Source organism: Lactuca virosa, chromosome 1, assembly GCF_052849685.1.
Source record: "Lactuca virosa cultivar CGN04683 chromosome 1, Lactuca_virosa_CGN04683_v6, whole genome shotgun sequence".
NCBI classification, from domain to species: Eukaryota; Viridiplantae; Streptophyta; class Magnoliopsida; order Asterales; family Asteraceae; genus Lactuca; species Lactuca virosa.
Genome location: NC_136426.1, coordinates 202,279,521 through 202,303,735, shown reverse-complemented (window position 1 = coordinate 202,303,735; position 24,215 = coordinate 202,279,521).

Below are 24,215 nucleotides of genomic sequence, written 5' to 3'. Positions count from 1 at the left end.
ATGGGTATCCCAAGCTTTACCGAAGTCTATCACACACGCTCTTGGCATATCTTCCAGGGTTTGAATAGTTCTTTCGCTCTGCCCGTCATTTTGAGGATGGTAGGCCGTACTCATGTCTAGCCTGGTCCCTAGAGCTTTTTGTAAGGACTGCCAGAACCGCGAAGTGAATCTACTATCTCTGTCAGAGATAATGGATATCGGCACACCATGTAGTCGTACAACCTCTTTGATGTACGTCCTAGTCAACTTCTCCATCTTGTCGGTCTCCTTTATTGGCAGGAAGTGTGCGGATTTAGTAAATCTATCGACGATTACCCAAATGGTATCAAGACCACCCGTTGTTGTCACACCCCAAAACCGGAACGACGGAAACGTTTGGGGGCAGAGGACGTCATGTACAGTATCACAACAATGCATAATAGTAAACAAGCAACAACATCATCCATTGCATTAATAGTAATAATTTTAATACAAGTGTCTTCTGAAGTTTATAAGACACCAAAATGAATAATCAAAATAAAAGATGAGTCTTGAATGCGCTCCATCTTCTCAAAACCTGTCCATCAGTACCTGTCTATTGGCGACCTGAGAATACAAGTTATTTTGAAAGCGTAGATCAGCATTAAAGCTGGTGAGTTCATAAGTATTTTAGTGTCATTGTTTGTATAAGTTTGAAGAATGTATCTGTAAATGTTTGATGTAAAAGTTTGTAAGTATTTGATGTAAATGTTTGAAACCTTCCTAGAAAATCCTATATTTTCTACTAAAGCAGTCTTCTACCAAGACCCAACTGTTCTCTATGTTTGTTCTTTTGTAAAAGTATGAGTTTTCCCAAAGTATGACTATCATTACAAAAATATAGTTTCTCATTACCGTTTATGTGAGAAGATCACAATGTGAATGAAATGGGAAAAATAAAGATGTACAGTAGTTTTATCTAGTTAACTACTAATGTACTAACTACCTTTAAACTTGTTAGTTAATTAAGGTAAAATATGATATGATTGTAACCATACTCGATTGACCAGTAAAACACGACATTCGAGACGTCGAAATGATACGACATTCGTCACCCGCAGAACTGCAGGTCCCACTGTAGCTAGTAGCAAGGTGTAGGAGGGTCAGTCCTGTATAGATCTATACACAAATTCACGCTCTCCCTCTAGGAGACTCTGGGTACAAAACGTGACACAACAGTATATGTCGAGCCATGAAGTAGTATCTCACATTAATGTTATAGTATTCTTGTATTTTTATAGTGTGTATTAGTATAGTGTATGTTCTCTCTGTCTACTATGTAGTATGTTCTCTAGTGTATAGTGTTTAGTATGTATTGATTCTCGTTATAGTATGCTCTATCTGTTTCTCTTTATAGTGAGTATTGTTTCTCGTTATAGTATTCTCTATATGTTTCTCTTTATAGTGAGTATTGTTTCTCGTTATAGTATTCTCTATTTGTTTCTCTTTATAGTGAGTATTGTTTCTCGTTATAGTATTTTCTATCTATTTCTCTTTATAGTGAGTATTGTTTCTCGTTATAGTATGTATTGACTCATATATGAACTGACTCTTTGTATGTTTCGTTGTTCTAGTAATAGTATTAGTAACTTCCTAAACTATACCTATTATAGTTTACTAGCAATGTTGTTTGTATGAATGAATATGTTTGTATACCTTTGCTACCCAAAGGTATTGAACTGAATGAAGGAATTTGATATCTATACACATATACATAATATATAATTAAGATTCAAACGACCTTCGAACAATCAACCGATACCCTAAGTCCACAACCAAACAAGGAACAGGAAGTAAGGCGAGCTATCAGTCTTAAGTCCTTTCAATCCTACTTATATAACTATATCTGTATAGATATGCTTTTGACAAAATATAAGTTTAAAAGAGTTTAATAGAAAGTATTTAACATGTAAAAGAGTTTATAAAACGATTTGAAGCAGTTTGATTGATAACACAGTTTGAAATGTAACAAAATCCATATGTTTGATAGTTATTAATCACATGTGATTAATATAATAACTATAATAGTTCAACTTGTATTCCCCCCATAAAAGCATTTAAAATCATTTAAAAGATAAGTTAAGGGGTATGAACTCACCTGTAGTGAGTAACTCGAATGTAAGATCGATAAAGGATGCTAAGTGTCAAGTGAAAGCTTGAGCACATATGGATCCTATTTAGCATATAATGACACATATATGAACAAAATTAGTGTTTATAACAACTAATCATGCAATGGAACAACCTTAGGGACTAGGAAACACCTGTAATGAAGTGTTAAACCACATACGGTTGCATATAAGGGATGCAGGGCCTCACATAGGAGTTTACGGCCCAAATGGTAATACCCCCATGAGTTCACAGCCCATGGGTTTACGGCCCTATGAGTTTGCGGCCGTAAACTCATGGTATTTTGTACCAAAGGTGTTTTAAAGGTCTTACAATCATAAGGAAGGGTTCTAGACTCTTAATCAAGCCTTAGGAAGAAGTTATGGTCCATAGGCACCACTAATTAGGGTTTACGGCCAAGGGAGATGCTCTTGGTCGTAAACTCTCTTTGATCTTGGATTTTGGATGACTTCAAGTAGCATAACTAGTAAGTACTACACATAGGATGGTACTCAAGAGTTTAGAAGCCTTTAGAGTGGATTTGTGGCTCAAATGCACCACTAACTAGGGTTTACGGCCAAGGGAGATGCTCTTGGCCGTAAACACCTCATGTTCTTGGGAAAATCTTGATTTCGAGGAGTAATTCAAGGGTATTTACAAGGTAGTAAGTATATAAGAGGATACTTACAATGTAGAATCTTGAAAGGGTAGTTTTCGGCCCAAGGAACAAGAGTGTTCTTGAAGAAATGAAGAACACTTGAAGATCTAACCAAAAGAAGAGATTTCATGGATAAAATCATGTATATTGACTAGATATTGAAGGATATCAACAAATCAAGGGAAGAAACACTTACAATCTTGAAGATCTATGAGAAAAATCGGATGGTACTTGAGAGAGAATGAGTTCTTAGGCTTGAAATCGTAAAAGTGATAAAAAATGACTAAGTGTCATATATATACTATAGATTTTACGGCCATAAACTCTATTTTATGGCCCTAAACTCCAATTCTTGGAGTTTTATGGCTTAAATGATACACAATGAACTCTAGAGTATAATTCCTAAAATTACCTCTTGAAGGTACTAGGCTTAGAACACTCAAACAGACCCTAAACAGTGCTAATAGATAGCAGAAACAAGTCTGACTTTAATTGAATTGAATGGTTGTACAAGATAGAAATTTCGCGTTGTCACAGTTGTCTTAGGCAGTTTGGTTATGAAATCCATGGTTATTCGTTCCCACTTCCATTCGGGTATCGCAGGTTGCTGTAGAAAACCCGAAGGCTTTTGGTACTCTACCTTAACCTTGGCACAAGTCAAACACTTGCTCACGTATGTAGCGATTTCGGCTTTCATGTTAGGCCACCAATAGAGTTTCTTCAGGTCCAGATACATCTTGTCTGAACCGGGATGTACGGAGTATCGTGTTTTGTGTGCTTCATTCAGGACGACGTCCCTGAACCCGCAGAATTTCGGTGTCCAAATTCGGTTCATGAGATAACGAGCTCCGTCATCCTTGACTTCTAGATTCTTATCCATTCCTCTTAAAGCCTCACCTGCCACATTCTCAGGCTTCAGAGCTTCCAGCTGGGCCTCTTTGATTTTCTTGGACAGGTGCGAATGGATTGTCCTTGTTAATGACTTTACTCGGCGACCCGAGTATTCTTTTCGACTTATGGCATCAGCTACCACGTTGGCCTTGCTTGGTTGATAACGAATCTCACACTCGTAATCATTCAGTAATTCTACCCATCGTCTCTGCATCATGTTGAGCTCTTTTTGATTGAGGATGTGATGAAGGCTTTTGTGATCGGTAAAGACGGTACACTTTGTTCCATAAAGGTAGTGCCTCCAGATCTTCAGGGCGAATACTACTGCTCCTAATTCGAGGTCATGCGTGGCATAGTTGACCTCGTGCGTTTTTAATTGCCTCGATGCGTATACAATGACCTTTCCTCGTTGCATTAACACACACCTCAGACCCTGGTTTGATGCGTCGCAGTAGACCACAAAGTCTTCAGTTCCCTCGGGTAGGGACAAAATCGGGGCGCTGCACAGGGCCTGCTTTAATGTTCAGAAAGTGGTTTCTTGTTTCTCTCACCAACTGAAGGCCACACTCTTTTAGGTTAGGGTGGTAAGTGGTTTGGCAATCTTGGAGAAGTTCTGGATGAACCTTCGGTAGTAGCCAGCGAGGCCTAAGAATTGGCAGATTTCGGTAGGCGTCCTTGGTGCTGACCAGTTCTCAATCGCCTTGATTTTGGAGGGATCCACGTGTATCCCTTTCTCGCTAACCACATGACCGAGGAAGTCCACTTCTCGGCTCCAAAATTCACACTTAGAAAATTTTGCATACAATTTCTCCGCCCTTAGAGTCTCCACTACCTGTCGTAGATGTTGGCTATGCTCTTCCTTACTCTTGGAATAGATCAGGATATCGTCTATAAAGACAATCACGAACTTGTCTAGGTAAGGCCGACACACCCGGTTCATTAGATCCATGAACACTGCAGGTGCGTTTGTTAATCCGAAGGGCATTACTACAAACTCGTAGTGACCGTACCGAGTTCTGAACGCCGTTTTGGGAACATCCTCCTCCTGAACTCGTAGCTGATGGTATCCCGAACTCAGGTCGATCTTTGAGAAATAAGATGCTCCTTGGAGTTGGTCAAATAGGTCGTCGATTCAGAGCAAAGGGTATCAGTTTTTGATGGTAAGCTTATTTAGGTCGCGGTAGTCGAGGCACATGCGAAACGATCCATCCTTCTTTTTCACAAACAGAACTGGTGCTCCCCAAGGCAAGAAGTTGGGTCTAACGAACCCTTTGCTTAGCAGTTCGTTTAGCTGGCTGGATAGTTCTTGCATCTCGGTTGGTGCTAGACGGTAGGGCGCTCTGGCTACGGGGGTAGCTCCGGGGATTAGGTCGATTCGGAATTCGACTTGTCGTGCGGGTAGAACTCCAGGAAGGTCTTCCGGGAATACGTCAGAGAAATTACAGACCTCCGCAATGTCCTTGATGTTTTTCACCTCTTGCTTCTTATCTACGATGTGGGCTTAGAAGGCGTGGTATTCCTTGCGGAGGTACTTTTGGGCTTTGACGCAAGAGATGATTTGTAGGTTCGCACTGGGTTTGTCGTCGTAGACGACAAGAGTTTCGCCACTCGGCAGATTAAGGCGTGCGGCCCTTTCGTAACACAAAATGTCAGTACGATTTGAACTTAACCAATCCATGCCAATGATGAGGTCAAAAAATTTTATTGAGACTGGCAATAGATCGATTTTGGATGAGTGATTGTCTAGAGTGAGGGTACACCCTGAGTATATGTCATTAGTGCTTTCTGTTTTTCCATTAGCCATCTCTACTACGTACGTATCTTTTAGTGACTGGGGATTTTGTTTTAATAATTGTTTGAATTTGTGGCTAACGAAACTCCTCTCCGCTCTACTATCGTATAATATGCATGCATGTGAGTTATTGAGGAGAAACGTACCGGTAACCACCGTGGGGTCCTCCCTTGCTTCTCCTTGCCCTATGGCCAAGATCTTTCCGACACCGCCGGTGTTTGCATTTCCAGCCTTTCGGCAATCCCTCTTGTAGTGCCCAGTCTCCCCGCAACCGTAACAGGCTCAGCTTGCTCCGGCGTTGGTGGCCGGGTTGGCTTGTTGGGCAGACGCCCTGCAGAAACGGGCGGTATGCCCCTTTTTGTTACAGCGGTTGCAGTGCATTTCTCGCCAAGGACCGTTGTAATGAAAGTTGCACTTGTTGCACTTGGGAAGAGTTCCAACATATTGTCTCAGTGGTGCTGGAGTGGAAGGAGTAGTGACAGCATGAATGGCAACAGTTTGCTGCTTCTTTGCGGGGCCCTACGCCGGTTGCTTCTTTTTATCATCCCAGAATTTCCTCTTGTTGTTCCCTCGTCATGCTTGATCGGAGGTGGTTGTCACAGTGGCATGGCTGACCCTATGATCAATGAGTTGTTGTGCCAACTCCTTGGCGCTCTCAAAAGTAGTTGGTCGTGAGGCCAACACACTAGTTTGAATCTGGGAAGATAATCTCCATAGATATCGTTCCACCTTCATGCTTTCCGGAGTGACCATCGCCGGACAGAGGAGTGCTAGATCATTGAATCGGGCAGTGTAAGCTGTGAGGTCAGAGCCCGTCATCTTGAGACTCCAAAGTTCTTGTTCTAATTTCTGCACTTCACCCCTTGGGCAATACTCCTTTAGCATCATTTTTTCAAATCTTCCCAGCTTATTGAATTAGCCACGGTGAGAGTTAGGGATTTGACATGGCCATTCCATCAAGTAAGGGCCCTGCCGGTGAAAGTGCGAGCTGCGAATTTGACTTTGTTTGCTTCGGGGCACGCACAGATTTCGAAGACAGATTCGGTCCTCTCGAACCATTGCATCAAATCGATGACTCCCCCGCTTCCATTGAACGAATCGGGTTTGCCATTAGTAAAGTCCTTGAATGAACACTCTCTCGAACGCCCTTGGCTATCTCCTTGAGTGGAGTTATTAGTACCGCTCCCTGTCCTTCTAGCACCGTCGGTGCTGATTTGGGACATAGCAGTTGCCACTGTAGCTGTGACCGCAGCTTGGAACATTACAGGGTCATACTGGGGAGGCAGCGGTGGGTCATACGAGGCGGCATTTTTCTGTTGTAGAATTTCAAAGACGAAGTGAGTATAAGTCTTTTAGTAATGGTTATCAGTCGGGAGACGCAAAACTAGGTTATTAGTTTTCAAGTATAGTATTTTCCCGATTTTTTTCGAATGTTGCAAACAATTCATAGCAGAAGTCTATATAAATAAACTTATGAATTTAGTAGTAATGATTCAAATGAAATCTTGTAATCTTTGTTCCATGCCTGGCCCACTCATAAGACCACCTAATGTATACTAGTTGTGTATAACTAGGGTCCAATAGACCGTCGAACTTAATGAGTCTGCCCTGAGCCCACAACCAAAAAAGGAACAGGATTTAAGGCGGACTCACCATTTCTAAGTCGATCTCCTCTTGATTACACATAACCTCGAGGTATATATTAAATAATCTCAGAGTTACCATAAGCAAATCGTTTGTTAATGCCATGTTATGCAATTTGAGGTGAACTCCCAATAAAATAAAATGCATGCCAATTTTCATTGATATAATTTAGTACATGATTTTAGGAAAATTTGACCTTATAGAAGGTCTACATTATATCAACGTAACAGAGAATTTTGACAGTACATAGACCCTTTGACTAGTGTAATCACTTAAACGCAGGGTCAAACCTACTTACAGGAAAGAGTAGTCCCAACACATACTCGTAACCTAGTTTATAACAAAATGTGAGTAGTGCAAGCACTACTCGAGGCGGGTGGTATCAGCCGGTCCATTGTGGCCTTAAGACAAGGTCGAGGCTCCCTGAAGCTCCGCAATCCGGCGTTCGGCCGCGATCACTCTCTTCTCGAGAGCCGCGTGCCTTATCTGGTACTCCCTTACTTCCGCCCGAGCGGTGGTAAGGTCCTCGATGAGTTGGTCCATGGGGTAGAAGTGTCTTTCCAGGTCCCGGGTACGAGCATCGGATGCATCCACTACAGCGTTGAGGTCCCAGACTTGATTCGCCATATCTCGATTCTGGTCCCCAAGATTCGTGATCTGCTGGATCACGATTGGGAGGGCTCTGTCAGCTGGTCCCCCATGACTGAGATCGTAGTAACCCCGTTGATCGCCAAATGGTGATCGTTGTCGTTGTTCACGGCTCCATCTCTCGATCACTGTTACCCAACGGGGCTCGGGCCCGTTGTAGCCAAATCGGTTCGCAGGCACCCTGGCGATGTAATGAGGGTTGATGACTTCCTCCTCCGGCTCCTCTTCTTCCTCTTCGTCCTCCAATTCCTCTTCTTCTTCGTCCTCTTCAGGGTCTTCTTCGGGTTCCTCCTCGAATACTTCCTCGGGATCCTCTTCTGGTTCTGCTTCCAACCAACCATCGTTCCCCTGGTTCGGAAAGTAGGGGTCTCCGGGTAAATGAAATCTTGTCATGTCGTCTGTACGAGAAAAGGGGGTGTAAGTGGCACATAATGGATCTAGAAATACTGTGCTTAGTTAACAAAAATACTCATATAGTATTTTAACGGTTGTGTTTGATTCTTAACGTGTTTCTTTTATGGGTGTTGGTAAGTTGATAGACTTGTTGTCCACTATGACTATCCCCTGGCATATACTAGTCACTTCTCGGACGAATATAGTTGATCAGGCTATATTCCTCCCAGACTTGATTGCATATTCCAAGGCATATTCACATTGCACAACTCCTCTATTTTAAACTTTTTCATTTTCCTTAGACGTGACAATATATCGGTATGCAGGTATGTACTTATACTTTTTCATATAAATAACGCTTTTATTATTTTAGAAGTATACTTGTAGGGAAAACCTTTAAATCAGAGGGTCTTAGTCCCTTTGTGTTTATAGTTTGTATATCTTATGTAGTTTGATATACTATGTTCACTATAAACAATGCTCTGATACCAATCTGTCACACCCCCAAACCAAGGATGGCGGAAACGTTCAGGGGTGGCGGACTTCATGTATAGTATCACAACAACGAGTATAATAGTACGCATAGTAAATACAACCATCATATATATAATTGAAAAAGTTACACCATAGTATGAGTTTACATGTTTCAAAATCAATTACATTATGATGACAAAAATGTATAATTTGACGTCTTGCGTCCCATCCTCAAAAGCAGTTGATTACCTGTTTCACTGGTTTCCTGAGAATACAAGTAGTTTTGAAAGAGTGTCAACAATTAAGTTGGTGAGTTCATAAGCTTTTGGGTGAAATGTTGGAAAAACCTTTATTGGTAAAATGAAATATATACACAAGAAAAATCCAATATTTTCCTTATAAAATATTATGTAGTCTTAAATCCCAAGACCGAATGCATGAGTGTGTGTTCGTAATTTAAACGAAGAATGCAGTTTGAAATAGATAAAACCCCTTTTTGTTTTCCTTTTTAAAGTAGAATTTCCCGTAAACTTTAAGTGATGTTAACTCCCTATGTGAGTCGCTATAACCATACTACAACCGGATGACCTGTTACAACGTTTTTTAGACGTTAAAATTTGTTATGACTTTTGTCACCCGTAGACCTGCAGGTCCCGTTGTAGCTAGCAGCAAGGTGTGGGGTGTTAATCCCAATATAGATCTATACACAATTATCACGCTCTCTCTACAAGAGATTCCGGTTATAACTTACAGGAATTTCTAACCCATACTCTAAGAGTACATTTGAAGGATTGTCTCACAACTTACGTTAACGAGTTTATGTGTAGTGTTTGAGTAAGAACCTTTTCTGTGATGGGAGAGAAATCCCCCTTTATGTACCAAATTAGTGATGTGAATTTCCTAAACCATACCTATTATACTTTATCGTGTAGTCGTTGAAAATCCGATAGCATTGTAGTGAGACCCTTCATGTGTGTGTAATAGTTTAACCAATGCATAACTATACTTATTATATTTCATCTTGCATTATTTGTAATTACAAAGGACCCTTATACTTGATAGATTATTTTCTGTTATGTAAACATATCACAACAGATAAACACATGCAAAATACAAAGTCATCAAAGGTTACACTTTGCTCAACATGTTACAAAGTGTTTTGAATATTGTAAGCTGTTAACTTGTTTTTAACTTCTCTACACTGTTTTAGAAAAATCATAGAAAAATCATACGAAGTCAAAAACCGAATCCGTAAACTCTGAGAGTTTAGAAAAGGTGTCTTGTTTATTCATAATTTTTATTATGATTTTTAGAAGTCTCTAACTTGTGTGAAAATTTTCATATTCACAGACTCATCCGAATGCGTTTTTCAAATGACAGACAGTTTTATAAAAATCACCATAAATCGTAGAAAAATCGTATGGAGATGTGAAAGTAGTCATTTTAAAGGTAAGAACCTGAACTATTTGCATATTAAACAGTTTTGAAATATATTAAGTTTAAGATGGTCAAAACAGTCCGTGAATGGAACCAAACTTTCCTGTTGAAAGCTGATGTTTGAGTTTAGTTAAGTTTTTGGTGTTTTAACTTGTATTCTCCCCCTAAAACTTGAAGAAAAATATGGAATTGTGGGGGTATGAACTCACCTTGAGTTTTTTCCTGAGATGAAGGTGGAAGAAGAAAGGTTTCCAAGTCAAGAACACTTGGGATATACTTGAAGATTCGAAGATCCTAAGCACAAATATGATGATATTTGTATAAGATATTCATGATTTGAGTGAAGGAGTGTCGAGTATTCAAATGTAGGATGATTTTACTTACCAAGACTGAAGTGAAAAGCTCAAGAACAACCTTGAAATCGCGAGTTCTAGAGAGGGAAAGTGAGAGAGAGAAATGGGTTTGTTCTTTGGTGAAGGAGTGAATAAGGTGGGAGTAGTGATGACGATCTTCAGCCCTTGAATCAAGATCTTTGCTGGAGAAAGAGGGTGAAAGGACAAAAAGTTGACTAGGTGGGAAGGAATAGTGACTGGGGATGGTCATAAAGTGGGCATGGGAGGTTGCTTGTGTCATAACTTTATGGAAAAGTCAACACTCCTCCTAAAAATCTTAACCAATTGATTCTATTCTTAGACTAAGATTTTCCATCAAAACTGATTAAAATATGAATATATAAGGTCTTATATGCCAAAATATGAGTTTGGGTGAAAATCTCAAATTAAAATCATGAAAAACGGGCTTAAAATGAAGTCGGGGTCGAAAACCGGGAAGAAAATGAAAAATTCCGAAGTCTGGCCGAAGATTCGGTCCTTAGAGGGTTAGAACCAAAGGCTGGTTCGGTTGATGGATTAGAACCGAGAGGAGGGCTCGGTCCGAGCAGTCTCGCAGGCGAACCATGGAAGAGGGACCGAAGGTATTCTGAACCGAAGTGCTTGTTTCGGACCGAGAGGACTTAACCCGAACCGAAGGTGAGTTCGGCCCTATAAGAGGAGTTCGGTTCTAAGAGGTTTCGGGTCTAGGAGGCTTCGGTTCCTTAAGGGAGGTTCGGTTCCTAAGAGGTTTCGGCTCCTTAAGAGGGTTCGGCTCTTTAAAGCTGTTTTTCGCATAAACTTCCGTTTTCGAGTTGTTTTCGACTAAATCAAGGGTCGGGATGCCCCGAGTGATTATAAAAAGTTGAGAGAGATTTTGAGAGAGATTTGGGAGAGATTTCACATACTTGGAGAGATTTCTCATACTTAGAGAGATTTGGGAGAGATTTCATATACTTAGAGAGATTTGGGAGATATTTCACATACTTGGAGAGATTTCTCATACTTAGAGAGATTTGGGAGAGATTTCACATACTTAGAGAGATTTTGGAGAGATTTCACATACTTAGTGAGATTTGGGAGAGATTTCACATACTTAGAGAGATTTAGGAGAGATTTCACATACTTAGAGAGATTTGGGAGATATTTTACATACTTGGAGAGATTTCTCATACTTAGAGAGATTTGGGAGAGATTTCACATACTTAGAGAGATTTGGGAGAGATTTCACATACTTAGAGAGATTTCGGAGAGATTTCACATACTTGGAGAGATTTCTCATACTTAGACAGATTTGAGAGAGATTTCACATACTTAGAGAGATTTGGGAGATATTTCACATACTTAGAGAGATTTGGGAGAGATTTGAGGTAGAGAGAGATAGAGCGAGAGAGATTTTAGAGAGACTTCACTACGCAAGGTGTGTAAACCTCATTAAGCCTCGTTATGAATGTTATACGCCCCCGAGGAGTAAGGGATAGTGTTTTACCAAGTAGTCTCATCACTTACCCTGATTAAGGTTTGAGAATTCGGAGCATATGAATTTTTCAAGTGATAACTTCTTATTAAAATAGCGAGTTATACAGTTATGACATAATGTAAACCCTAATATACAAGGTTAATTGAGTTGACCGGTTTGACTTTTTGACTTTATTTGACTTTGACTTGTCCATAATTTGACGGTTGTCACAATCCTAGATAGTCTTCTATAAAAAAATATCATTTTTAATGCTCATTACATCTTAATTGACTAGCCCGAATCTGCGGGTGTTAAATCCTAAGTATCAACAATCCAAGGAATGCATGACCGTATATATTCAGAGGTGAGATGACCACCCGGACAGGTGGTCCTACTCTGGAACCACAACCAAACAAGGAACATGTAAGAGTGCATAGAACAACAGTCCTCAGTCTATCCTACATTACTATATACAGTCTATAAGTCATTCTTCTACTGACAGATAACCAAAACTAGTGAGCCGACATTGGTGCCTTCGATCCACAATACAATAAGGCGAAAATCACTAGAATCGAAGAACTGTGAGCACTGCGATACGACTCCTTTTCAGCACGCTTGCTCCCACAAATCCACTAAGACGAGAACCATATAGAATCTTAATCAATACCTCAAAATCCTTAAGTTTGACCCAAAGTCAAACAAGGTCAAAAAGTAAACGCTCAACGGTCAGCAGACCCTCACGACGTCACCATCTGTGGCTCACGTCATGAGCCCCCACAGGAGAAAATAATCGTGTCTGACCACCCTCACGATGTGACATGCATTTTCTCACATCGTGAGATCCGTCTGAATGCCATATTGCTCTAAAAACTTCTTAATCCATTAAGCCACCAATCCATCTTCTCTAGGAGGCATCCTAACACCCCAAGGTTCATGAAAATCGATGCTTTAAGTTCTTGTATGTCCAATACAAGACTTAGGCTCAAACTAGGTCATTCATGGGGAAAAAGAATATAAATTCTCATTCATGAACTCTAACATCATTCAAACTTCAGATCTATAACGTATAAGCACCAATGGACCGTAAGGACCCATAAAGTTGCCAACTTTATGGAGTCCCAACACTCCAACTGTTAAGATCTTGGATAAATATGCCTAAAACCTTAGATCTAGCAACAAGGAAACATAAAGCTTGGATCTTGATTACTCACATTGGTCCAGAAGTGTTGCTAAAGGTTGCAAATGAAGCTTCCAAGCTGCAACTATGCTTCCATAGTGATCTCTTCCTCTTCAAACCATCAAAACACCACCAAAATCTCAAGAAACACAAAGAGAGGCTAGGGTTAGGGTTTTACTGAGTTTAGGGATGAAGGAGGCTGGTTTGGAACCCTAAAATGAAGTTTATGGGGTTTAAATACGATGGAAACCCTAAAAGATCGTGGGCTTAGGCTGCAGCGTACCTCATGTCATGAGCTCTTAATTCTCACGTCGTGAGCTCAGGTTAAATCAAAATCTTCATTAAATCCCTTCTCACATCGTGACCCTTCAATGGTCACGTCGTAAGCCATGGTTTTTCCCAAAAACTATGCCTTTTACTCCTTGAAGTCCAGAACCGACCCGATCCAAAAAAAATTAGGTGTTACACTGGTCTTAGACTCTAAGTCACAATCCAATATTTTTCCCCACTTTAGGAAGCTTATGATAACCTGTAAAAAGTATTTAGGAATTTGGGAAACTTTTTACTACTTATTCTTGATTTCTCCAATTTTTTAGGTTTAAATTAAGAATAAATATCAAAAGACCATCAAAATTAATAGTAAAATTTCAGGAACCTCATACCACCTGTTAGAATATGAAAATAAATTTTTATAATTTGTGATGTTCATTTTCAGGTTTTTGTGTATTTTTGAACATAAGGCACCATAAATTCAACATTTACTGATAATGAACTGAATAAACTTTGAGCAATTTGTAACACCACTAGTTGGCTTGGTAGTTACTAGATATTGGTCTAACGAGCCGCAAATCTCGAAACGCAAACTATCCCTTGTGAGTATTCACAACCCCTTTTTTGTTGGAAAGCATGCTACTATTTTATGAACTATCTGTACTGAACTTGCTGAACTTTGTTTTATGAACTTGTTGGACTTTGTTTTACGAACTTGATGAACTCTGTTCTATGAAATTTTTGAGCTTTGATTTATGAACTTGTTGAACGTGGAACGATACTTTTTATTGAACTCTTTGTTACGAACTTTTTATGTTAATTCTCCGAGAACTAAATTACAACCTATTAACTAGTATTCGAGTCGACAGTCTTATGTATAGTGCTATTAGGGGTAGACAACCCCCACTCACCTAGAACATTGAATGTATGTTCCCTTGAACACACATCATGGGCACCATGGACATGATAGTATGGGGGCAGATCAGCCATTAGGCTTTGTTGTGAAAGGAATGCGTTAGCATTTATCATTTTCCTAAATCAAAACCTCTCATGGGCAAAATTTATTTTTAGAAAGGATCTAGTCTTATAAACCTGTGAACTCATAAACTATTTTTATAGTTTACTCTCATTTTGCATGCTTTTTAGGGAATGGTCAGTGAGCCAATTAAAGACGCTACCATAAATTATGTTTGTTGTTTATTTTTCTAGGCAATGTAGTATGAAATTGAATTTAATTTGTTTTGAGTACGAAGTAAACTTTAAATGCTTGATGATTATGGTTGGTGTTCCATTTTACCTAGTGTTATGAGACCTTAGCCTATCATACTCTGTGTTTCCGATTTAGCATGGTGTGACAAATTTGGTATCAGAGCCAAAGGTTATAGAGAAAATCGATTTTCCTTAAGAAAACCTAAACTATAACCAACAAGATTAATAATCATGCCATCTAGTATAACTAAATCAGGTAGTGTATTATTGAAACTTAATTAGATATAGCCTCATCACCTATGTACAATTATGGAAGAGCAAGTGCAAGGCCAAAACTGGTTATATTAAGTGGTATTAACAACCTAGGATCTACTTAGACACTAAACAAAAATAGAAACCCTTAGGAGTACATAGCTATCAAGTTACATTAGGCTACTAAAATGCTTCTAAATGCTATGATTCCTTATATACAGTTTAGTTAGCTCGAACTCTCTGTCTCGTGCTCCTGGATCGGATCACCGTCATCATACATTATCGGATGTCCATTAGTTAACTAATCCAGTACTGCTCTTAATTCCTTGAGACTACATGTGTTTTTGAAAGAGTGTCAACTAAAAAGTTGGCATGTTCACAGGTTTGAATCAATTGTACTTTTATACCAAAAAGTATGTCTACTGAAAGTGTACTTTCTAGCCAAAAAATATGTGCAAGTGTACTTTCTACTCAAAAAGTATGTTTATGAAAAAGTACTTTCTACACAAAAAGTATGTTACTAAAAATGTACTTTCTACCCAAAAAGTATGTTACTGAAAGTGTACTTTCTACTAAAAAAGTGTGTTTATGAAAATGTAATTTCTACCCAAAAAGTATGTTACTGAAAATGTATTTTCTACCCAAAAAGTATGTTTACCAAAAAAATAACTTTTCTCCCAAAACGGTATGTTTACAAAAACAATACTTTTCTACCATAACAATACTTTTTCTCCCAAACAATATGTTTGCCAAAACAATACTTTTGTCCCAAAACAGTATGTTTACCAAAACCTTAATTTTCTACCCAAAACAGTATATTATAAAACAATATTTTTCTCCCAAAATAGTATGTCTATCAAACAGTACTTTTCTACCAAAACAATACTTTTTCTTCCGAAAGTATGTTTACCAAAACAATACTTTTTCTTCCAAACAGTATGTTTACCAAAATAGTACTTTTCTCTCAAAACAATATATTTACCAAAACAATATGTCTGTTATAGCGTTGATAAATACTTTTCGAGATCAAAAAGCATTATTTGGATATATAGATAGTTTTTTATCATATATATATATATATATATATATATATATATATATATATATATATATATATATAATTAGGTTCAAATGTTTTCAATAAGTATTGTGTGCCTATAGCAACCAATCAAAATTAAGAAAAATAAAATTCAATAATAAATCATAAAAGGGTGTAATAGTAATTTTGGCACACTTAATTATGGTAAATATTTAAAACATTTAATATCCTTTAAATTAGGGTAATTTGTTTGTTAACCCTACAAAAACAACGGCCATTCATCACCATCAACACTGTCGTATTCCTTGTTTACCCTCACCAAGTCCGACAACCATTGCCGCCCAATACCATCGTCGATCATCAACATCATCATCTTCATATGTTGTCGAGGAGAGGTAAACTAATCTAACATGCGATTCTGGAACAGATGAGGGGCAAAGATGCAATCTACACCAACGATGATGCGATTCTTGTGTGTGTAATCGAACCAACGATGATGCAATTCTGCGAGTCTCGATCTTTCCCGTTCCCATGAAAGGTTTTGTGATATTTTCCCTGCAGTATTTGATTTTCTATTCTTCTACTTCTTGATTGCTTGCAATTCTTCCTCTGAATGTTACTGATATACGTTTCTTCACATGGATCTTCCATTTGATTTATTCACTGATTTTCGATTCTTTGATTTTCGATTATCCTTCCTGTTGATTTCTGATTTCACTAGTATGCCCACTGTGCTCTCATTCTTCTTTAATTTTAAATATCCATCATTCAAGTTGATTTTGTAATTTAGAATCTGACTTAAATAATGACAGATTGTTCTTGATTTTCCATTTGTTCTTGATACTTGATTGTTCTAAATTTGTCTTTGATGAAAACGGTTAAGCTGGCATTCTGTCAGAATTTGCATGAAAAGGGTTAAGCTGGAGATTTTTTTTTCATATTAGAATGCAAACTCATGTTCATTCTATAAGAATATAAATATTACATAAACCATGTGTTGCAAATAATTCTTACAGAATACATTTATACATGTTTTAGAATGTTTATGCATATAGAAGAAAAGACTATGATTTAAGTGCATTTTGTAATGTAGTCTGTTAGAATTTATTTATATAAATGCATTCTGTTAGAATTTATCTGAATTTATTGTTTTATTCTATTTAATGCACTAAAATTTTTAATATCTGAAAGTTGATTATGTTTTCTTTGTGGATTTAGGTTTTGAAGAGATTGCCATTAATGTGGAAAATAAAGGAAACATCGAGAACAATAGTGCATTCTAGCAGAATGTATTCTGTCAGAATTTATAAATTGTTTCTTAACAATAATATTCTTTCGGAATGGATTAGTGTTTTTGTTAGATTTTGATGTTTTTTTTTTCTTTTTTAACCATTTTTAGTTTTAATCTGTAAGAGTAAATGTAATCCTTAAACCGTTGTTTGTCATAATTTTTTTAGAATGAATGTAATAATTGTTTATAGTCTTATTCTTTACGGATGAATGTAAATAGTGATTCTAAAAGAATAAAATCTGCATTCCTTGGAAAATGTTATTCTTGATAATATGTTGTATAATTCTTTAAGCATGTTTAATATAAAAAGTATCTTGAATGAAACCATATTTTGCATGAATAAAACCGCAAATATATTAACTAGTTTATTGTTGACTTTTTGTCATTCTAAGAGAATAAAATCGGTTATTATTAAAAATAATATTAAAATTTAATTAGAATTAATTTAAAAAATTCAGATTTTTAAAAATAAGGGAATTAATGATCCCTTAAAATCCGAAAATTTCCTTTTTTAAAATAGGTTAATTGACCAAAATACCATTTTGCTAAAATTTTTGTGATTATATGATACATGCTACCCTATTGTAATATCATAGACCCTCAGATCATGACTGTTGATTCTTTTCATCCGGTGGTCCGGATTTATGTATTCTGGCACACAATAGTTAGTAAAAACAAAATAGCCTAAGCCTATATATATATATATATATATATATATATATATTTATATATATATATATATATATATATATATATATATATATATATATATATATATGTATAATGTATCTTTATTATCATGAGTTTTCATAACTGAGTTCCTGATAGAAGGATATTCGTTGCATGTATATAAGTTTTTCAAGTTTCCTATATATTTTATAATGTATCTTTCTTATATTGAGTTTTCATAACTAAGTTCTTGATAAAAAGATATTCATTTCATGTATATAGGTTTTTTACGTTTACTATATATTTTATATTCACTGTGAGGTCCTATAACCGAGCTATTTCAGACTGATCTGCCTCTTTATATGTCTGCCTCTTTATATGTTTCATCAGGGCACCAAAATATTAAAGAGAATTATCAACCGGTGTGACTCGATTGTCGAGGTTGTAGCTAGCAACCACAGATGGGGGTCTCAACCTGTATAGATATATACATAATTCTCCCGCTCCTTATGAATTAACAGTTTTAAGCCATAGGTCTTTCTAAGTATTGTGATACTTCACATGAAGTTCCTGATATTGAATCATTATACTGGACCTAACTTTATTGGATAAGTTTACATGCAAATTATCTATAATACTATACATTATTGCAATCATTCTATGATTCCAGGTTCTACAATATTACTACTGTGTTTGTGTTTTGTACTGAGATAGATTTATTTCAATATAATTCTAGTGTACCCATTCTTAGGATTTGCGATTTCTACAGTACATTTCTATTGTAATCAATATTTGATTTGAGATTTATACAACATATTTCTATTGTATTTGATGTTTGAAATTATTGTTATTAAATCAATTTGAAGGCCCTGACTTTAATAACAAGTTTTCGGGAAAAATATCTATAGTAATATTCACTACTTTAAACATTCTTTAAACATTCTTTAAACAGTGGTTCGATAAATTTTAAATAGCACTTCTATAAACCTAATAGAAATAACACAGTTTAATACATGTATTCGACCCGAAAGTGACACAAGATTTAAAATGGGTCCATGACACTCACTTGGATTGAAGCGTATCGAGAAATCGGAGATACTAAAAAAATCCGAAATATAGCAGTTTTGCAGTTCGGTGAAGTGTTTTATCGGAAAAAACTTGCCAGAGCTTCGTTGGAAAATTGGTCGGAAAGTTCATCCAAAAAATTGTCGGTGAATAATGTTTGTAGGTGAATAGTGTTTTGCAGGAAAATGTCTCCAGATGAATAGTGACTTTCGGAAACTTTGGCCGGAAAATGGCCGGGAATCCTGGTTGGAAAAGTCGCCGATAAAATCGCCAAAGAACGATGGCCGATGGCGGCACATGGCGACGATCGTCTGTGGCTGTCGGCGTCACTTGGCTAATCGGAGGCGGCGAAATGGTGGAGGGAGGCTAGTCGGAACTTCGTTGGATGAAATAGGGTGGAAGCCAGTTGTTTCCGGCGCTCCTCGGTTTTTCGACGTGGTGGCTCTAGGCAACGGTGGTGGTTCAGGCCGATGGTGAGAAAGAGACAGAGAGAGAGAGAGAGAGAGAGAGGTGCCAGATTTAAGGGACATCTCCCCCTCTATATATAGTAAATGAGATTTTGATCTGACGGTCCGAAACGAAATCCATCTAAAAGTCGAGATCAAAGTTAGATATTTTAGATCCTATCTAGCCAGCCATGCGACAGGCGTTTCGTGAAAATTAAGTTGCGAGGTTTTCGTTGACATAATCAAATAATAGAAGTAATTCTGATCGAAATTGTTCGATTTCTAATCGCTAAGGAATAACGTAGCTATCCTAACGAAGCGTTTGAAAGTCACTTTCGAGCAGTATCCATTTACCGTTGCGAACTTTCACTTTGTAAAAGAGTCGATATGATGTGTAATGGAAAAATTAGCTCTTAAATCAAATACTTCATAAAAATCTAATTCTTATTATATTAACTGTTCATTACGAAACTCGTAACCCCACGGAGTCTTTGAAAATTCTTTGGTGAAGAAGACGAACTTTTGGGTGTTCAACCTTATCCACAACAACTCAGGGTATTTTTCAGACATAAAAAGTTAGGAACATGATAATTTCCTAAACTAATTAAGGTTCATAGGAAAATTGATCTGGAATAAAAATTCATTTCCTAAGATACCTCGTAACTCATTTGAAGGTCATGATTTGACACATAGCAGACGGTAAGATGTCACATGGTTGTTCATTTTATTAAAACGGTCATATCTCTTGCATATGAACTCAGTTTTTGATTTTCTTTATGTCCATGTTTTCTTATTCATTAATTAGGTGATGAACCTATTGATACCATATAATAATATCTAATACATATATGTCGTTTAATCATATGTACTAACCCATTCCTTATATATAATGAAACTTTTTGTTTATTAGGGATTCATATAAATCAAAGACTTAATTGATATTTTGGATGTATTTTAAAGTATAATACAGTATAAACATCAAAATGATATGATCACTACACATTAGGTATATTCTAACATTGATTAGACTAACACTGTGCGTTTAACGGCGACCTAATTTCTACAAATGTCACAAAATATGATTAGGTAAATGAGTTTACTAAAAACAGTATGTTGTGTCGTACCATTTAAGGATCACATAGAAATCTTTTGTGACTTATAAGTCTACTTAATCAAATATGGAGATGAAGTTATTTGCAAAATTCATACAAATTAAATTTAGTCGGACCCATTAATAAAGTCCTTATTTTAAGCTAAGTATGAATGGTCACACTTTAGCTATAGGAATTTATTATTATATAAACAAGATTTGATTTGGATTTAATATTTTGATATTGGAACATGAAAGACAACTATTATACTGTTTTGATATATTGGGATATGATTATAACATTAATAATTGTTGTGTTTTATATTAACATGTTTAATCCATGAATAATCCTATTATTCTAAAAGTTTATAGTTTGTTATAAATGTGGGAGCAATTATGAAGTAAGACTAATATGAATTGGATTGGTTAACTCTCACCAGATGAAAGTAGGCAATGGGCTGTAACAAAGATTCATAGGTGCTTGTCATAGAACTAGTATTGAACGGACCCACATCAAAATCACCTAATAGCTCGATTTCATGTGTGATACTTGATTAAGAGGTACTATCTTTGTATCCTAAACACCTAAGATACATAGTGAGACTTAAGTGTAGGAAGTGTTGTGCTTTGAAATGGTCAAATGTTGATCCATAACCGGGTAGTTATAAAATCCATTTTCATGTATGGTGAGAACTATGCGAGAGGATCATGTAGGTAATATGGGATTTGTTCCTCTTATGTATTGAGAGTTAGGCATCTACCACGTTACCCAAAGTTGAACACCAAATGAGATTGATTACGATCCAAGTCTCATATTCAACAGGATGCCTGTAACCAAGGGATAATTGATAAATTTATCTTATACATCAATTGAAGCTTTAAGCTTTTGGGAATTGGATTTTGATGAATGGCATTCTTCGTTGGATGTTATTGGGGGCAGTGAAATGTTGCTAGACGTTCACCACTATCTATATCAATCTATGATGAGTCTTTTGCAAGTGGGAGATTGAAAGATCTTTATGCCCAAGAGTCTTTATAAAATGATATTGCTAGTGACATATGATCTTATAGGGTCACACCTTGTAGCAAGTTACTACCAAATTGATTATTTATTAGTATAATCTGATTATTAATAAATATAATCAATACTTGTATTTAATTGGAAAAACATTATTTTATGAAAATAATATTTTACCAACATATTGAGAATTATTTTTGTAGGAAATAATCATCAAAGAGAAAAAAAACTACTTAATATCATAAGGTATGAATATTAAAGTTGTATACAAACTTTTGGGCATTTTAGGTATCTACTTTAGTTACATTCAGTGTTGTAAATATCGACCTAAGCGGTAGGTCGTCTGCAACTGATTATGATTAGGGGTGTTTGACGGAAATTGGTCAATATCGGTCAAACTCGGGCTAGGCGGTCCTCAACGCTCCTTGGTGATACTTGGCGCTCCTAGGCGGGAATATTTTTAAAAACTGAAATTTTCAAAATTTCAAATATTACACCAAAAATTTAAATTTTTAAATGTTCAAATTTTCAAATATTATACCAAATATTTCAAAATTTCAAAATCTAAAGATTTTAAATTTTCAAATACTAATTCTCTTATGATATATTAAGTTTTAAAATAGTTTTATCAGTAATTTAGGACCCCAGTCAACCGCCGAGCTACCGCCGAACAATTTTTACAACCTTGGTTACATTCCAACTAGTAGTTCAAGGCTTGAGTGTAAGACACATTATGTGTCTCGTTTTTCTTCATAATGTCATAGGCATATAGAGGAAGAAATAGATTGCATGTGGCTTTGTTTCTTGCATCCATTCTTTCATAAGATGGATCATACCTTCATTAACTGAATGCTTGAATTTAGTACATATGTAGAGGTATTTAAAGGGTGCATTTCTAACATGAAAGGGCTGGTTTTTAGAATGAAAACTCTCTAAAATAAGGGCTGCCATTTTCAACATTTATGGCTCCTTTCTACCTTCTTGCTTTCTTGTAAATGGTACATGAAATGAAGAATTATATGTTGCTTCTCCATAATCATATTTTAGTATATGTCTTAACGGCTTAAGAACAAGACATTTCAAGTGAAGACTAACATGTATGGTGGTTTACTCTTGCTTGGTGGATATCTTTAGAGAAGCTCTCATTTGAGTAGTTTGCCATCTCCATCAACCTCCTACTTGCCAAAGGAACCAAAGACTTCAAAGGTTGTAACTCTTTCCTTTTCTATGGTTTTTGTTCTTTTTCTGGACTTTGCAAGTAAAGACTAACATCTATGGTGGTTTACTCTTGCTTGGTGGATATCTTTATAGAAGCTCTCATTTGAGTAGTTTGCCATCTCCATCAACCTCCTACTTGCTTGCCAAAGGAACCAAAGACTTCAAAGGCTGTAACTCTTTCCTTTTCTATGGTTTTTGTTCTTTTTCCGAACTTTGCAAGTAAAGACTAACATCTATGGTGGTTTATTCTTGCTTGGTGGATATCTTTAGAGAAGCTCTCATTTGAGTAGTTTGCCATCTCCACAACCTCCTAATAGCCAAAGGAACCAAAGACTTCAAAGGTTGTAACTCTTTCCTTTTCTATGATTGTTGTTCTCTTTCCGAACTTTGCAAGTATATCCTTTGGTGGGAATAAAACTAGTTTTGTGTTGTTCAAAATTAAAGTCTTTCGACTCCATCTTTATGTTTTTGAAGCAATTTTTAATAAAAACCCAACAAAAGATGTGGGTGATATTAGATTAGAGATTAAGGGATTGTGGTAATGGTAGTAGTCCCCATTTTCTTTTTTAATTTCTTGTCAATAATAAACAAATTAGGAATATATCAAAAAAGAAATAGATAAGAGTAAAATAGTCATTTTAGGTCTTGTTAACGAATCCAGTGACGAAGCGTGCAATCGACAAGGGACGCTCCGAGATAATTTTTTAAAATAGGGACTAAACGTGTTTTTTGGTACTTGCGTGACGGATGAATCAAATAATTTACTCCTTAAACAATTCTTAATTTCTGAAAGTACAAAAATTCCATTTATGATCAACCATGCAAATATTGGACCGTTTTTCAAACTATAGGATTTCTTTTATCTGGTATTCTGATCAATTATCTAAATTTCGTTAAAGAGAAGAGAATCAAAACTATAACATGATTGTTGTCTTAGGAAAAAAAAGGTTGAATGTGATGTCAAATGTTTGAGAAGGATACGGTATTCTGTTTTATATTGAATTTTCTACAGCAACCGATTACATGAGAGGACATAGATCAAAAAACAAGTCATGGATTTGTTCAGTTAATGTGTTGTTGTGAAGGCATTGACCACAAAGTAACACAAAAAACGACCACCTCTGCAATAGTCTTATTTCCAGAAAGGCCAACTCATGAAGATTATCTGTATCTTTTTCGATTTTGGTTCTGAAGGAAGAAAAATATAAAAGTTATTCTCAAAATAATCAGTAAGAAAAAATAGAGATTCAAATGAAGTGTGTATACCGACACTGTGAATGGGAGGAGTTCACGTGAGCATTAGTGATGGGTGGTGAATGGCATGAGTTGAGGTGAGCTTTGGAGAGAAAGGACTATTTAGAAAGAAATTGTGTGTGATAGAGAGGGGGAAAGGGGGTAGGGGGTCCATCTTTTTATAATGAAAATCAGTTAAAAGAATGGAAAATAAATGATAGGGTAGTAATGTCTTTTTATTTTAAATGGGTGAGAACCACACAAGATATTAAAACCATAGAGATTTAAATTTTCATAATGTCAATGGGACAATAATTGAAATTTTATGTGCCAAACAAAAAGGCAGA